Source organism: Peromyscus leucopus, chromosome 3 (genome assembly GCF_004664715.2).
Source record: "Peromyscus leucopus breed LL Stock chromosome 3, UCI_PerLeu_2.1, whole genome shotgun sequence".
Taxonomy (NCBI): domain Eukaryota; kingdom Metazoa; phylum Chordata; class Mammalia; order Rodentia; family Cricetidae; genus Peromyscus; species Peromyscus leucopus.
Window position 1 is genome coordinate 73,854,592 of NC_051065.1, and position 14,096 is coordinate 73,868,687.

The 14,096-nt window shown below is 50.0% G+C and overlaps 1 protein-coding gene across 1 annotated transcript in view; it reads left to right on the forward strand.

The window, feature by feature from the left end:
• The window catches only part of Adcyap1r1 (ADCYAP receptor type I), a 107,576-nt gene that overhangs the window by 925 nt on the left and 92,555 nt on the right, over positions 1 to 14,096 (forward strand). The gene's annotated exons all lie outside the window — the stretch shown is intronic.

The window sequence follows — 14,096 nt, forward strand, 5'->3', positions numbered from 1 at the left end:
GCTTTCCCATCAGTGCTTCATCCTCACGTCAGCAGTTCTTCCACGTCTCCCCATCTCCTCCCCAGCCCAGCCAACCAGTCAGGATCATCCCAACCCGTCTAAGCAGGGTGTCCTAACCCACCCTCTTGTCTCTGCTTTCCATGTATAAGCCATCTCATGTCGCAATAGGTTCCCTGCAGACCCCAAACTGAGATCCTCTTGCCCTTCACGGCCCATGCCATAGGGACAAAAGCATGACCTTGTCACCTCCCTGATGTGGCAACTCTTTTTAAAATTACGGGACCTGGAACAAGAAGGCAGAGTGTCCTCTCCTTCGGCTGGGTACAATGTGTGAAGCAACTCGAACATTTGAGAATGGCTGTGAAAGTGTAGTGAGTATTGACTTTGGGGCTAGAGATCAGGGAACTCACAAATATGAAACCTCCACAGATGGAGAAGGTCACAGTCAGTCGTGATCCATAGCAGATGTCTGTCTTAAGCCGTTTTGTGTTGCTGTGACAAAATACCTGAGGTTGAGTGATTCCTAAAAGCCAGCCACCTAATTAACTCACAGTTCTAGATATGCCCAAGGGCATGGGGTCAACACCTCAGATATGGTGAGGACCTCTAGGCTGTCTCAACATGTGGTGCACACATCACACTGGGAGCACTTGTGAAATGGGGGGGGGGAGCTGTCATAGAGCAAGAAAGAAGGGGGAGTCTGTCTGTCAGGAGTAGCTTTGCAGCACCCTGTTCTCTTGAGAATCAGCTCAGTTCCCCATAACTTCCTTCCAAGAGTGGTTCTGACTTAATTTATGTGCCATGCAGCCCCGCTTCTTAAAGCTTCCCCAACGTTAGCACCGCCACCTGGGTTTTTCTAGCACATGCTCTTCCTGGGACCCAATCAAGCCAGGCAAGTACCAGCAGTGTCCAATGACACACAAGCAGGGGAACGCAGAGTGATTATGGGGAAAGAGATGGGACACTGCTTTCTAGTGCTAGCCTGGAAAGCCCAGGTGGGAGAGAGAAGGAAGATTCTGGCAGGAAAATGGGGTCTATAAGCGAGACCTTGTCCCATAGTGTTCCTCTTTCTCCCCATCATCTTGTCCTTGTTGTCAGACTCATCCTTTGCTATGGGGATTGGAGGAGGGAGAGGATACTGTGGCACAGAGAGCTCTCTCTGGGAGGATGAACACGGCACAGGCTGTGTGCATACTGCTTGGCTGAGAACCCTGGTCCTGAATGAGGTGAATGTTCACTCGAGTGTGCATGTGTATGCGAATGGGCATGCATCCGTGTGCGTGTGTGAGTATGAAGGTGTTTCTGGGTGCACACACATGAAAGGGAGCATGCCTTCCCAGCGGTGAGGCACATGTGTGAGCATGTGCCTGGCCCTGTTCTGATGAGGTCTGCTGGCTTGTTAGCAGCTGGAGTGCTTTCTATACTGACAGGGCCTGTAATCACGGGAAATTACCCAGCCCCGAACTAAAATTAAGGCTGAGGCTGCTACCACAAGACCTGCTTACAGAGCAGGCTCCCGGAAGAAGCTGGGGGAGGAGTCTGCTGGGAGTTGGGACTTCTGGGGAGGACAAGGCCTGGCTTAGACGCACAGACAGGAGAAAGCCCAGCTCCTATTTGGCCAGTGGCTGCCCGGGGCCAAGGGCCGTGTTATCTGTTTGCATGTTGCCTTTTGTTCCCTTTCCCATAGCTCAGCATCCCTCTCCACCAGGGAGGCGGACACAGTCCTCTTCACCTCTGAGAGGAGAGACTGAGTCTCCCTGAGGCTGAGTACTGTGGTTTGTCACTACAGCTCTTTAAGGACAGGGCTGTGTGACAGGAGCGTGGTGCCTGAGCAGAGAGAAGGCGAGCTCTCTGGGTCCTGTGTGGCTGAGCAGTGTGGGTCTTGAAGGATTTACCTGCTTTTTAACACTTGGCGGTTGGGTGCAGGATACACCAAGAAGAAACCCTGGGGTCCCAAAACAGTTCTCCTGGCTCTGTCTCTCCTCAAGATCTGAAGCATGACTATGGGAACCCACACAGCGAACTCAGTGAATCAAGCACCACTCCATTCAACCCTATTTCCAGGCGTGGCCCCTTTGGACCGTATGGGCTCAAGGCTCTCCATCTTCACATAGGGAACCTGGGACCAGGCTTTGCAGCTGAGGATACTACTAGCTTCTTGTGTCTCTGCAAAGACCTCTCTGTGATCCTGTGAATGAATCTCCCAAGCCACTGAGTGTATTGTTCATGGACTGTGGATGGTGTCTGAAAGAGGCTCCAGGGCAGGGTAGATGTTGGATATATACCACCTTGTTCTTACCCACCAGTCCCCAGGAGAACCTAGATCGATGGTGTGGAGGCTATGGAGAGAAAAAGTGCTAGCCCAAGGCCCCATATGGCATCTGTTGGCACACAATCTGCTGGCCTGCCGCCAAGGACTGGCTGCATGTGACTGAGCAGTGAAAAATGATCCCAGCGCCAGGCACTGTTCTAGGACTCCAGTGTGTGCATGCACACCAGTTAAGGGGCCCACTGAACAGTTGTCCCCAGCTCTGCTTCGCAGGTGAAGGAAGAGGCAGCTAGCTCCATGGTGTGTGCACACCTGGGTAGCAATGGGATGTGACCCCTCTACCAGCAGGCCGGCAGCAAAGTCTCCATGCAGTCTACTCTTATGAATACACCTGACTATGCCCAAAGTAGGTACTCACCCTGCACAGTCCCCCGAAGGGCTCTGCTCAGAGATCCTGAAGGAGTACCCTAAGTTGCGTTCACGCTGGACACCTGCTATCTGGTTCTGTATGCTTGGTCCCACGATGCCCCTTTGAGGACTTGGAGAAGACAGTCACAAGGCTATGAATGTACACTCCCAATAGCCTATGCCAATGGTTGCGAGCTGCCATGTGGGTGCTGGGAACTTGAACCTGGGTCCCTTGCTAGAGCAGCCAGTTAACCATCGAGCTACCTCTAGGGTCCCCTGTTTCACCTTTTAAACCTCATAAAGTTTGGAAATATTCAGCCCCGTTCCATAGATAAGAAATGGAGACCCAGAGAACTTCATCTGCTTGCTCAGAGTCTCAGCTCCTGGGCTCGGCTCTGGGCCACCAGCTCCATCTGTCTGCAGCTGTACCCCGAGTTCTGGGTACCCTGACGACAACCAGGTGTGGGGTCTGATGCTCCCTACCCCACCTCTTTGGTCATTTCCTTCTCTTCCCTGAACCACGGTTCCTGTCAAGTTCCCTTAGGATGCCTCCCTGGAAGGACTGAGGGAGTCTGTTGGTTAGAAGCAATACTTTCCTCTGGTGATCTGGAGGCTTGCTGTGGTGTGGGGGGTAGGCCAGGCTAGGGGGTTCTGCCTGGTTCGGTGGCGTCTGTGAAGCAGTCCCTGCACCTAGACTCACTGACCCCCAGGACTTTGCTGCTCTTCTTTCCCACTCAGCTCACAGTGAGCAGCCCGAGGCAGGTTGACACCACATTTCTGGGGGGGTGATATACCGGACCCATACATCCTCAGAGTGCCTCAGAGCCCAGCATGGCTGCTCCTTAGGCCTACCTCCTTCCTTCACTGGCCCAAGTCCCTGGCTCAGGGCTTACTTCCAGGGCTAATGGGTCCTGTACTCTTGGCTTCTTCTTCCTCTGTGGGGTCCAAGTGAGGGGCGGAGTCATTAAGTAGTCAACTCCCCAGCCCACTGCCTGGCCTCTTTGTGCCTTTGCCATCCAATCAATTAATTGCCAAGCCTTCCGGAGGTTCCTTACTTCACTCAAAGCAAACTGGTGAGCACATGGAAGTCTTGTGTGCCCTGCCTCTCGAGGCCGTATGTCTCTTGCTTTTACCTCATTGACTTAGTTCCCACACGTAGGTAGGTCCGTTGACTGTTCCTGATTGGGGGGGGGGGCAGGTCTTTGCAATAGTCATTTTCTCACATCTGAGCAGAAGGCTCCTGCAACCAGGATTTTTTCTTTCATTTTATTTTTATTTTATTTTATTTTACAATACTATTCAGTTCTACATAACCGCCTGAGATTCCCTTGTTCTCCCCCTTCCTGCCCCCCTCTTCTTCCCCCAGCCCACCCCCCATTCCCACCTCCTCCAGATCAAGGCCTCACCCGAGGACTGGGATCAACCTGATAGACTCAGTCCAGGCAGGTCCAGTCCCCTCCTCCCAGATTGAACCAAGCGTCCCTGCAATAAGTCCCAGGTTTCAAAGAGCTAACTCATGCAACGAGCCCAGGACCTGGTACCACTGCCTAGATGCCTCCCAAACAGATCAAGCCAATCAACTGTCTCACCTATTCAGAGGGACTGATCCAGTTGGGGGTCCCTCAGCCTTTGTGCAACCAGGATTTTTACCACTTCCTCACTTTGCAGTTTTCTGTGTGTCGCCTCCTACTGAAATGCAGCTTAACTTATTCACTTAGCTTCTCATTGGTTTGCTCCATTGGAATGTGTTCCATAAAGGTGGACATCTTTGTTCATTAGGTTCAACAGCACCTGGCCCAGGGCAGGCATTAGAGAAACGGGAACGTACCAGCCGCAGACCTGGGCCAGTTGTGTGTCCTCTGCAGGCAAGACTGCATGCAGGTGGGATCTCACCTACTGGTTGTGGTGATGATTAATTAGTCCGCACCATGTCTTACACATTATAAATGCCAAAGAAGTCATAATCATGAGGAAGAAATGGCATCTTGTGACATGAAAAAGGGAACAGAATGCTTGGAAATGAAATTGGATAAAAATAGATATAAAGATTGGAACTCTGATTTCTCCTGTACCTTCCCCCAAACTTCCCTTTTGGATTCCTTGAAGGCAGGATCCCCTACCCATCTGTTTGTGATGTTCTTTTTGCCCCTAGCCTTTCCCTGCGTGGGAACCTGCTTCAGGCCAGGACCTGGCTCTACACTGCTTGCCACAAACCCGAGCAAGCACCCCAGGTGCTTTGTAAGGAAGTCTGTCCACACAGACATGCCAGAGGGTACCTGCCTTTCCCTCCCAGAGCTCACAGCAGGCAGAGGTGGGGGGGCGGAGAGCATAGGCTACAGTGGGATGTACCTGTTTGGGACACCTTTCCTGTGGGCACCACAGACACAGCTTTGCTTCTTCAGGGCTCAGAAACTGCCAGTGAGTTGTCAGAAAGCGGTGGACTGTAGCCACACAGGGAGCCTGCATCCAGGCAGGAGCTGAGAGCCTACCTCCTGCCTCAGCCTGAGGCCTTCCAACTGCTTTGCATGTGTTCTTTGGAGCCCATGCAGGCAGCCTAGGTCCCCTCCCCCCCAGAGAATGCCACGGCCTTGACCCTGTCTCTTAAGCCTTCATGGCTGTTTCAGCACCCCTGGGGCCGTGGAACTCAGTGTTGCTGAGGCCTGTAGGGCTGGCTGGAGGCGTGGGAGTCAGGGCAAAGCTAGTTCTCACCGATCTGAACTCCCATGCTCCCCCTTGCCCTGTGAGGATGGACAGTCCTTTCTGAATATCTCTGGGGAGACCACTGCTTACCTTCTTGGGATAGAATCTCCCAAGGGTGAAGAGAAATAGGGTCATCAGAGCTAGAGGGGCCGTTGATACCTTCTTGCCATCCCAGAGACTAGGAACTGAGGGCACCAAAAGGGAGGGGTTCAACTAGGTCCATGGCCAGAGTCAAGGCAGGTGTGGATCAGACTCCAAGGCCCTTTGCTTTCTTTGACTCATGTCCAGGCATTTACCTTATGTGCTCAGTGACAGGGCACCCACTGGCTCAGTAGTATTTAGAACTTCCTGTCTACCCTTGCTCTCCTGACCCAGGGTCATGGGTCAAGTCCACACCATGGACCCTCTCTGCTTTCTCATTGGGTGCTTCAAGGGACCCTCACTGGCTGGGTCCAGAGGGGCCTCTCCACCTCCACAGATACACAAAAGGTCAGAGACAGTGTTTGCTCATCCTTCTTTCTCATGCATTCAAACATTTCTGTTGAACTTCGGCTGTCCTGTGTGCCAGAAACTGCTCCAGTGACCAAGACACACTGATGAAAACAAATACCAGACCCCAAGGACTTAATTGGCTCCTGCCTTGGACTCTTTCTCACCCACGGCAGAGTCTCTTGCAGCTGTGAGGCCAGCGGCCAAAAGAGCAACTGGTCCAGGCAATAAGGAGACAGCAAGGATCCGAAGCACGAATGGGGTTGAGGACAGGGAAAGTCAGAGCCATGATTTTCTCCGCCCAGAAATTGCAGGGCTTCCTTTTTGACCCTCTCAGGATCGGAGGCGGAGGAGTCTTTGGGGACATCTGGAACATCTGGTAGCCGTCCCTCCCACTGAAGAGGACTGGGCAGGGGGTAGGAAGGACAAATAGAACCAGGCATCTTCCTGCCCCCAAATCTCAAAACACTGCCCTCAGGTCCCAGTGGCCTGACTTTCTCCCCAGCCATCCTCAGACACCACAAGACCTCGATCCCATCTCCTGCCCTCACCTCTCAGCATGGACCTGCTCCTATGCGTTGTCGGGTCCAACTGGGAGGTCAGCTTCCCACAGGAACCCAGGCTGAGAGGCTAGGGTCTGAGGCGAGAGGGTGGGATGTGGGAGGAGGATGCAGCTGGAGCAGGGAGGAGACTTCCTGCAGGAGAGATGCTGGAGGAGCTGGGTAGAGGGGGAATGGCAGGGCAGTGAGCTCACAGGGTGTGAGATGAAATGAAATGGCTGTGGTCTGAGAACTGGAGGTGCCAAGGGTACTCTGTTCTCCCCCAAATCCACACTGTGAACTTTCAAACCTCAGTGTTCAGAGTATGGCCATTTAGATATAGAACTTTCTTCACTTGTGTTTTTGGTAGTGCTAGGTGGGGGGTGGGGTGGAACCTAAGGTCTCACTAGGTAGATAGATGCTCTACCACTGAGCTACACCTGAAGCCTATGTAGGACTTTGAGTTTTTAAGGTAAAATGCTGTCACTGGGGAGGCTCCAAGCCAGTATATTGGTGTCATGATGAGAAAAGGTGATCGAGGCAGAGACAAAAAAGAAGGGAAGTCATGTGAAAAAGGAAGTATAGCCACAAGCCAAGGAGTGAGGTCTCAGAGCACAGCCTGCCAAGTCCTTGATGTTGGGCTCCTGGCCATCCACAACTATGAGGAAACAGATTTCTGTTGTTGAAGCACCCTGACTAGGATGTTTGTTACAGTGGCCCCAGCTAAGTCATCTAGGAGTCAGGCTATTGGATTATCATCCTGTTCTTTGTCTCAGGCGTGTGTGCCTATGGGCCACATGGAGAGCCCGTTATCCCAGAATTCTGTTGAGAAGAGGCAGATAATAGGGCCAGAGTCCTGGTTTATTATTGCCATGTGTTTATGTCCAGTGGAGCCTCTTGTATCTATGAGGCACATTCAGAAAAGAAAGTGACATCTTTTATATGAAAATCAGACTGACCTTTGAAAGGAACTGGTGAGTTATGTTTGCTTTTAATAATGCAGGAGAAAAGCAGATGCAACCTTGCCAGCACAAGGAGATGGATCAGACACAGCACAGACGCTGTCTTCTTCGTGGGCTTTGAAGGGAGGGAGGTGCCTGTTTTACTCCTTGAACCAACAGGAAGCCTGAGGAAAACATTCATAAACACCTACCTCATGCCTGGGCTACCGGTACCATTCACAAAACTTACGCGTGTGGCAGATGCAGAAGGGAGATATTGAATGTCCATGGGATAATTCTAACATTTTTCTCCTCTAGACACTACCAATTCCATGTTTTAACCATGTAACTGTATCATCTTCAATAAGCCTCAACAAAAGCCCAATGAAGCAACCTTGTTACTTCCCTTGCTTTTCGTATGAGAAGAGGGAGGCACAGAGAGATCCTCTGACAAAGCCTACTACAGACGCTAAGAAGAAAGAGCAACATGGTCAGGTAGGATGGCGGTGTGGGGGGAGAAGGCCCCCCGGGAAGAGGTTAGGGAGGAAGCATCTGGGCCACCCCTCCAGAGTCTTGCCCTCAAGAGGGGCTGTCCGGACACTTTCCAGACTGTCATACTGAGGAATGACTGCATGGCCATACTGTCATTTCTCAGGTGTGTCTACATTTATTTTTCTAGTATTTTAGTAATGCTTTCACTCAAGGGTCTGTAAGAATTATTTTTGTTTCCTTGCTTTTTATGTGGAGTGTTGTTGGGAATAGGGAGTAGTCGGGATGGGGAAGACAGACCATACAAGACTACTGGCTACAGAGATAAGTCAAACAGTCAGATGGATAAAGTGTGAACAATGACAGACACACAGACACCTTGGATGCTGGGAGACAGAGCTGAAAGTGTGCAGATGGCAATAAGCATCCAGGCCTCCCTGAACAGTGCATGAATAGGTGCTCTGTTTTTATCATGTTTATTGTTTTCAGAAACCACATCCACAGTGTTCACATTTGGCTTCTTGTTCTGGTTTCTTCATAGGGTACAGGTAGTGGAAAGGACCACAGGCTACAGTTGGCTGTCTTTCCGTACACAACATGGAAGAGCCCTTCTGTGCCCATGAGAGGTTAGCTGTGGCTACCTGACAGACATGACTGTAGGAGAAATGAGTGTATTAATCTGACAGAAGAGTTAGTATGTATGCGTAGTATCAATCAGTATGTTACATGATCAGTATGTATGATATCAAATAGGTGTTTATGTTAGGCCCCACGTGCTGGAGATAATCAAAAGATGCTTGAACTAACTGGGTAGGACACAGACCTGAGCTCCAGCTGACACATGGTAGAAAAGACACATGACAAAATAAAAGCTGTGTGGTTTAGAACCACCAAGACCTGGGGCCTCTTGTTGCGGCAGTCCAATGTGTTTTAAGCCAAGTGATTGGCGACCATGAGCAACCGGAGTCATGGTCTGCTGAGATGTGGCCCTGCTATATCACTCATGAAGCAAGGCAAGCACAGTGACCTCTAGGATACCAGGAGGCAGCATGAATGCAGTGGTCCCTGTGACGCACATGGAGAGATTTTAATATAGTAGCTCCTGTGGTACCCCTCAAGTCATTAGAGTCCAGTGGCCTCATGTGGATGGCGCATACTCAGAAAAATGTTGTCCATTCTGATCATGCACAGATTTGTTTTTCTGGTAAGTATGACAATTGTTTGCTTGGCACTTATTTTATATTGGGTAATATAAGAATTCCAGAGATGTTTGAAATACATGAGGTATGTGTGGGCTATACATGAATACCATGCCGCCGTTTTGTGTAAGAAACTTGACCATCTCAGGATGTTGGTATCCAAGGAGTATCTTAGAGGAAAGTCCACATGGTTACTGAGGGATGACTTCATGGCCCCACTGTCACCTCTCAGATGGATCTACATCTGTTTCTCTAGTATTTTAGTATTCTTTGGCCCTGAGGTCTGTAAGAATTATTTTGTTTCTCTGTTTTTCTTGCATGGAATATCCAGAAACTTACCCCTGTTTTCCATCATGTTATTTCTGTGATAAAAATGTGGAACACCAGTGTGACGCCTGCTCTTTGTTACTTTTGCCCTTTGCTAACTGATTTTGGGACCAGAGTCCTGTTCGGTCTTATCTAATACTATTTCTTCAGAGGCCACTTTGCATCCTGAGCTTCAATTTTTCCTCCTTTACTTGAGATAGTCACCCAGGATCCCCAGTTGATTCCTGGTCCTGCCAGATGTGGGGGTTGAGGGGCAATGACTAATGTTCTCTGGTAATCCCCAGATGACCCCCATCTGCTTGAGCAAACTTGGACTATTTCTAGAAGACTTGGACAAGAGGAAGGACTTGGTGTCACTAAGTGGGTGAATGGATAAGACCCAGTTGGCTGTGAAGTTTTCCTTTTAGAGGTTCAGCGAGAGAGGGTGTAGACTTGTGTGTCTTCATGGGGTGGAGCAGGCTAGGACACTTCCTAGGGCTCATGGGAGGCCTGATACCCATGCCCTGGTGGCTGTGGGACAGATCTGCTCTAGTTTCTAGCCAAGGCCCTGGGTTTGCAATCAGGCCTGGAACAGTGGCCAGAGAAAAAGCATCCAGAAGCAATGTGCTGTGTGCTCCTTTTCTCTGGATGAACACAGAACAATGCTGAGGATAGTCATATAATCCCCATTTAATAAGCCCAAGGGAAATGACCTGAGAAACTGAAAAGATAAGGAGGGGACCATTAGTTGTCTGTGCTCTCCACAGATGTGGTGTTTTTGCTGTGTTCACAGTAACTATTGCCCGAGCATGTATGTGCTTCTGCCTCTGGCTGCATTCTCCAGGGAGGGAGGCTGGTTCAAGGAGATACACTGTGTAGTTAAAGTTTGGACCAGAAGAAAGAGAGAAGAGACAGAGGGTACAGGATGGCAGCAGAGGCCCTGGGGAACGATGATGATGGCCTAGGGGGGAGGGATGAATGACAGGACCCTGTGGAGGTCCACTTCTCAGCTGAGTAAGTGTCGGATGATGGTATTGGGTACCAGAGTGGTATCCATGACCACCACTGCATCTCCCTCATCTGTTCTTCCACAGAGGATTCTGGGAAAGGTTGCCTCTTCCGGCCTCTCATTCCTAGGGGTGGGAGTTGGGCCACCTGCAGGAATCCAGCCAAAGTCGCCCAGACCCTCCCCACTCCTGACAAGGAAAAGCCTGTCACCCGGAGAAGGATAACACTCCCGTGTCCAAGTCTTCCTTTCACTTGCCGCTCGGCACTAATCCAATTGCTGCCTCTAACCTAATTCTCCATTGTTGCTAGAGTCCTTTGCTTTGCCGATATTAAAACTCTTTTCATTTAATTGTGCAGAAGATAGATCCTCCTTGGCCATCAGGTGGTAAATATAGAATAGCTGATGTGCAGCTCTAATTTCTTCCCTGGCAGGCCTCCCGCAGCTCTGAGTAATTGGGGACCAAGTTCTTCTGGAAGGCAGGAGACAGGAAGGGAGAACAGGGACAGGCCTCCCGCCCTGACATTTCCAGGAGGTCACAGGTAAAAGGCAGTCGGCCCGTGTCTGTAGGGCCAGTTGTTTCTCTCCTGACTCTTACATGTCACCTGGTGACTTGAGCTCTGAAATGCACAAGCAAAGGTGACTAAGGGATCCTGATCCGTTGTAAAGAATGTGAGGGGCCACATTATTGTGCAGAGCTGGGACCACCAGAGAGGGATGCTTTGGATAAGCCTCCCATTTTCACGCGGGGCTGGACTGCCCATGTCTCTGTGCAAAGTCACCAAGGAGCCACATAGCCTCACAGCTCTTCTGTTCTCCGAGGCCCCATGTGATGGTGCACTGTAATCTTGTTTGGTGACCACAGGGTTTCTCAGCAAGATAAGGAAAGGCATGATATCAGTGCGGGTGTGTTCATCTCCAGCTGGGAGAGAAATAGCATGTGGAAGACGGGGCCACTGTGTTCCCATAGGCGGGGAGAGCAAGTGCATCACAGTAGGTTCCAGGGGCCCTTGGCATGCTCTGAGTTCTTCCCTATTCACCCAGAAGGGAGGGGTCCCAGTCTCAGTCACTGATGCAGTCTGCAGTCACAGCTAGCTAGGGAGGAAGAAGGAAGCATCCTTGGATGAACCACTGATCAACAGACAGGGTCAGCTTAGCTGTGACCGCAGCTCGCTGGAAGCTCCAGCTTTCACGACTCCCGTAGGTGCTGGAAAACACAGCCACACACTCGATTTCCTCCAGGAGAGTGGTAGCTTCCTCTGGACCACATGATCAGCTCCCTGAGCCTCTAGACCCCTCCTTCAAGACCATGGGTGCACATGAGTTTCTAGACTAGTTCAGTTTCCCATCAGAGGCACCCCTACACTGCAGTTTACTGGCGTCTCCTATCACCCCTGCTCCTCATGGGCTGGTAAGAACATTTCTCCCAGGCTGGGCCCAGGGCTGTCTTTTCTTCTTTCTAGCCTCACAGTAAGATATGGATCCAGCATCTCCTGAGGCTCCTCTCTCCTGAAATCTTAGGGATTTTGGGGGGTCCATTTCTTTCTGGCACTGTTATCCTAAGATCCTCAGGCAGGCTTGCATACTCAGACTCCACCACAGCAGGACTCTGCAAGACCTGCCTCTCCCAACACCCTCAGAACAAAAGAGAGGACTCTCAGGGTTCAAGTAGCCATGGAACCCTTTGAACTACAGACTGAAGACACTAAGGTAGTCTCCAGGACTCTAGCTTGGACTTGTCTCCACTGACACTTATCTTAGATCCTAGGATTGAACATTCTGGCCTGCAGGTGACTTGCCTTCCTTGTCTTTCCATTTTCAGAATCAGGAACAGCAGGGCATGTGACTTCTGGAAACACTGACCCAGATAGTTCATTCACAGTTGTATCGCGGCCAGAATCATCCTAGCTCTCAGATCCTTTCTGTTCAGACAAGGAAAAAGAGGCCTAGAGACCTAGTCTGTGAGGTATACTCACTCCTGCATGGCATCCTAGGATCCTGACTTTTTAGATTCTGATCTAGGATCAGTATTTCTGTTGCAGTAAAACACTGATGGACACTTACAGAGACAATGGTCAGAACTACAGGAATCTATCTCCATCTTCATCTTGTACCAGCTGGGTGGCCACCCATAAATTACCTGACCTCTCTGGCCAGCAGTTCCCTCATCTATAAAATGAGGGTGACCGTGGTATCTGTCTCCTGAGGTGGCCTGAGAAGCCAGAGATCGCCTCTCCAAAGCCCCAGTGTAGCATCTGGAAAGTGGCACATGATAATTAGTTATCTCACATTTCCCCTCCAACCAGTTCAAACCATAACGAGCACTAGCAATTCCAGCAATCACTGAGCAGGCATTTAATTTATTGCCTTGGAAAATGAAAGGGTTCTGTATCAAGGGACTGTTTGGATGGCTTCTCCAGAAAGAGAGGATTGCACAGATGTCTTTTTCTCCTCCACAGAAGTTTCCTAGCACTGGGAAGGGGCATCAGAGCCACCCTCTCCCTCTCGAAGCTGCCTACAGGAAGCAAAGAGAGAGCCATAAAGTCAGGCCTCTACTGATATTTTCCCAGGAGGCTTCCAGAAGTCAGGGCTGCCTTGACTTCTGCATGCCTTTCTCATCCCTGCATAGAGGATACAGTGCTGGGGGAGCCTTGCTCCACATCTCAGGAAGCTTTGTCACAGTGCTAGGCAAAGATGTGAGTTCTCCCCAGGGCTGGGAATAGAGGAATGTCACTTGCCTAGCACGAAGCACACCAGGGACATTGCAAGCTCAGAATAGTAGCTCCTCTTGCTCATGGCTCATCCCAAGAACTTCGGCCTATGGCTCAAGATAAACTTATGAATTAGGCATAGCATAGTAAGATGAACAACTAGTCACAAAGAACAGTCATATCATTCTGCCATGAGTTATAAGGCTGTCATCATTTTCTCTGTCAGAATAACTTAATGTATTGGACTCGCAGATCCCATGATGACATGATGTTTAGATGTCAAGTTGAAATGAAGGGAACGGTGCTGGGGATCCTCTTAGGTTACTAGGTGAGGGATTCTAGAGGAGAAATCATGTGGTGCCAGGGGAGTGGATCTGACAGGCCAGTGGTAGTATACACAGAGTGGACATTAGATCAAGGGATAATTCCTGGTCCTGGGTGTGTGTGTGTATGGAGCTGAATGGTATGAATGTCATCCCATTACCCAGAATAGGTTGTTTAGTTCTGGAACTTTCCATTTAATATTTTTAGACTGTGGTTGAGTATGAGTAACTGAAACCACAGAAAGCACAAGGGAGGGCTATTATAATATTTTATTAACATCATTTATTAAAAAATTAAAACTTGGTTTTAAAAATCCATGAAGAACAAAACATCAGACTTTTAAACAGAAAGACATCAACCTTGCACCTGTGGCACCTGAAATCAAGTGCCTCCTACCTAATTTGCCTGACCTTGAGGCTCAGCCCTTCCCAGGCCTGGGCAGTCTGTTTCTCTTAAAGTAGAATCCAGACTTCTGAAACTCCACAGTAACTCAACTGTGAAAGGATCCAACCCTCCTGCTTTGAAGGGAGAAATAAGGGAAAGGTATTGAGCTGCAGAGAAGGCTGGCATGCAATCTGGTCCCTTTCAGGAGACCGGAGCTGGTGAGGTTAGCTGCAAGTGGACAGGAGAGACTCCGCCAAGGGCCCTGACATTCTGCTTTCCTACATCTATCTTTATGGGGATCTTACTGGGTTCACTTTTGTGCAAACATTTA